The sequence below is a fragment of the Benincasa hispida genome, chromosome 11 (genome assembly GCF_009727055.1).
Source record: "Benincasa hispida cultivar B227 chromosome 11, ASM972705v1, whole genome shotgun sequence".
NCBI lineage: Eukaryota > Viridiplantae > Streptophyta > Magnoliopsida > Cucurbitales > Cucurbitaceae > Benincasa > Benincasa hispida.
The window spans coordinates 61,454,288-61,458,368 of NC_052359.1; the positions used below are offsets into that span (position 1 = coordinate 61,454,288).

Below are 4,081 nucleotides of genomic sequence, written 5' to 3' on the forward strand. Positions count from 1 at the left end.
GTTTTATGAATTTTAATTCTCTTGGCAAAATTGAAAATTCATGAGGTTTTAGGAGAAAAAACCTAACCCTAATTCTCCTCAAACCTTTGTTCAATTTCTCTCCGAATTGGTCACTCACCGAATCCCACCATCCCATTCTAAGGCTTGAGAAAAGTCGGCAGAGATGTCCATCTTAACTCGCGGGGCTCTGCTCGAACGGGGCGGGGAATCCCGAATACATTGGGAATGGGGAATTTTTCCCCCTACCCCCCACCCCGAGTATATATATATATATATATAATTGTTATTAAACCCTAAACTAAAATGAATTCCTTCCCTCTACTCTGCCTCATCATTCCCTCATGCCTTACAAGTCACGACTCACCACTCCCTCACGCCGCCTCACAGTCACCTTTGCCCCGAGTCCCTCCCTCTCCCTCACGTTAGTGACTCAGCCGAGTGCAGAGTGCTGATTCGGTTCACCTCTACCCTCACCTCATCGAGTCCCTTTCCTTCACAGTCATCGCCTCACGTGTCATCTACCCTCACTCCCCCTCTCGACTGCCGACTCGAGTTCCTCTCCCTTACGCCACCTCTCCCTCTCACGAGTTGAATCCCTCTCCCTCACAAGCACCGCCTCACATCACCTCTCCTTTTCACGAGTTCCTCTCCTTCACACTGACTCGAGTTCTCATCTCACCCTCACGGCCTCACCCCCATCGCCGTCACCCATCCCACCTACCAAACTCCAGTCTGCCATCCATCCACCAAACTTGCTCCCTTACCGACGTTCGATCAGTTTTCCTTGGTGTCCCTCTGTCAGGTCTATCGTCTGAAGCATTGCCGACGTATTTTCGTTCCAATGTATGTTCGAAATTTGAATATCCATTATCTGATCTGATTTGTGATTTGTGTAGAAGATAAAATGAGTTATAGTTATTTGTTTGATTTTTGGTATGTCTGAATCATTAGAACTCCGAAGGTATGTACGATTTTTGGTATTTTGATCTCTGATCTGATCTGTTAGAAATCTGAATTTGATTTTTTGTATGTTTGAAATTGACTAGTTGTTCGATTTTGTGATTGTTTTGTTACTATTTGACTATTTGTAGGTGGAATTTGAAAATGACTCAATCAAATAATAATGAGTTAGAACAAGGTGGTTCAACTTCAACATCTATAACATGAGCGAATCAACCCCAATAAATAGTGTTTCTAGTGGTAATGATCAATCTACACCTATTACATTAGATACCGATGATAATGAGGATGTACTAAAAAGTAATAGGTTGACGTTAGTAGTATAGAATCATTATAAAAGACAAAAAATAAATGACAACATGAAAGCAATATATAATTATTGTGGAAAAAAGTTAGGAAGGGAATCTAAAACTGGGACAAAACATTTACATGACCATTTCAAAATTTATCTCTTACGGAGACAAAGAGACCCACTAAAACCAATGAAGGAAAAGGAGTCCTAAATCCGACCCTATTTGATTATGAAGCTTCTAGAAAAGATCTTGCTTGTGCTATAATTTCACATGAATATCCAGTAAACATGGTTGAACACAAAGGATTTAGAAAGTTTTTTAATGTTCAATTGTTATTGTAGATGATTTCAAGAACCACAATGAGGAGAGATATAATAAAAATTTATGAAGATGAGTGAATTAAAACAATGAAGTTTTTGAAAAACAATAGAAGTAGGGTTGCTCATGTGGACTGCATCTAGCCAGAAGAAAGGATACATGGCAATCACTACACATTTTATTGATGATTTTTGGGTCCTGCAAAACAGACTTTTAAGATAATTTAAATATTTTATGTTGTTATGTATTTTTTTTGTTCATTTGGTATTTTTTATTTTAACATATTATTACATAATACTAATATACTAGGTTTATACACCTGTCACATCCACATACTGGACAATTATTTTTTGAAGTATTAATGGAGTGTATTTTTTATTAGAACATAGATCGTAAATTATCTACTTTAACAATAGATAATTGTTCAACAAATGATGCAATGGTTGACATTTTATTAAGGAAGTTAGATTTAAGGACACTGTGGTTGCACAGAAGTTTGTTCTATATTCGTTATTGTGCACATATTTTGAATTTGATAGTGAAAGATGGTTTGGTTGTAATTTTGGATGGTATAGAGAATATTAGAGGTATTGTTCATTTTTGGACTCTTTTGCAAAAAGGAAGGAAAAATTTGAAGAAGGAGTTTGTCAATTACAAATTCCATGCACTAAAAAACTAAGTCTTGATTGCGTTACAAAAGATGGAGTTCAACTTTTGTGATGCTCAAAACTGCTTTGGAATACAAGGATGTTTTTCCTCGTCTAAAACAATGTGAACCACTATACACTTGTCTTCCTTCAGATACTGATTGGAATTTTGCAAAAGAAATGTGTGATAATTAGAACCATTTTACTTGATGACTGAGTTGTTTTCTGGGTCAAGTTATCCAACCTCCAATGTCTTTTTTGAAGAAGTTTGTAAAATTAGGTTGGAACTTTCTAAGTAGCTTAACTCTGATGTTGAGGAGGTACAAGTAATGGCATCAAGAATGATTGCTAAGTTTGAAAAATATCGGAGTGTGATTCATGGTGTGTTGGCAATAACTACAATATTAGATCCTAGGTTTAAAATGAGATTGGTCCAGTTTTATTTTCCTCAAATCTATGGATCTCATCATACTATTGAAATTAAACGCATTAGATACTCTCGTTATGATTTGATGAAGTTTTATAGTTCAAATTCAAGAACAATAGAAGAACCTCAATGTTCTACATCTACAATTGGTACTTCTTTGATTTCAAGGCGAGATGAAAGTAGTAGTTCAATTGTCTTGTTAATAGGAAAGATCGATATCTCAAGTTTGAAGAATTTGTTAATAATGTTGAAAATGATGTTGATAATGTCAAATTAGAGTTGGATCATTATTTGGATGAGTCTCTTCTGCCTCGGTCGGATGATTTTAACATTTTGCAAAGTTGAATGGAGTGAAGTATCCTATTTTGTATCAAATTGCAAAAGATATTCTAGCCATTTTCGTCACTACTGTTGCTTGTGAATCTGCATTTAGTATTGGTGGTAGACATGTAGGTACACATCGTTCTCAAATTCATGAAAATTTATTGGAAGTTTTGATGTGTACTCAACATTGGTTATGGGCGGAATATATGAATTAGTATTATTTTTTAATTTATTTAATAAACTTTTATTATTTACAATTTGATATCTAATTTTCCTTTTACATATCTTAAATAGATATGCATACTCATATAGATGCTAAAGTTTTAGAAAATATTTTTGAGAATCGAGATCTAGATGATGTAAGTTATAAATTTGTGTATTATTATTATTAATTTAATATTGATTTATATTAATATGTACAATATTTGTGTTTTTTTTTTCCAGGAATCATCCCTTACAAAGTTGGATGAAATTCGTTGATGACGGCTTGGTTTGGCTATGTTATTGTCGTGTTATTGTCATGTTATGTCTTAAACAAATATTTTGTTATTGTCATGTTGTAACTTTTCTTAAAATAATGGATGGATGTTTTTATTTTTTAAGTTTAAGTTGAACTTTAGAGAATAATTGATGGATTATGAATGAATGTTTTTATTATTTAAGTTTAAGTTTAATTTTAATGAGAATTATTGATGGATTATGAATGGATGTTTTTATTATTTAAGTTTATGTTGAATTCTAATGGGAATAATTGATGGATTATGAATGGATGTTTTTAATAGAAAAATTGATAATATTCTGTTGAAATTTACATTAAGAAATGTTTTGTTTCAATTAAAATTGCATCGGAAAAGTCTATATTACAAAGGCGGAGAATTTTTTCCCGTGGGGAACCCGATCCCCGTGAAATCTCTAGGGGGAATTCCCGCCCTGTTCCCCACGGGGAAATTCGCGGGGACGGGGAATGGTATAAGGGGCAGGGACGGGGGTGGGTCCCCGTTCCCGCCCCAACCCGTAGATATCTCTAATAGTCAGGAAGACTCTCGTGGTGGTCTATGAATCGTCCATGAGAAGAATTGATAAAAAACCAAGAAGGAATTTAGGCTACAAGG

The 4,081-nt window shown here is 34.7% G+C and overlaps 1 long non-coding RNA gene across 1 annotated transcript; it reads left to right on the forward strand.

The window, feature by feature from the left end:
• The first annotated feature begins 327 nt into the window (after positions 1–327).
• LOC120092073 lies at positions 328–3,626 on the forward strand. The gene is made up of 3 exons (XR_005485899.1): positions 328–843; positions 1,092–1,200; positions 3,414–3,626. It is a non-coding gene; the product is annotated as an uncharacterized LOC120092073 (long non-coding RNA).
• Positions 3,627–4,081: the final 455 nt, after the last annotated feature.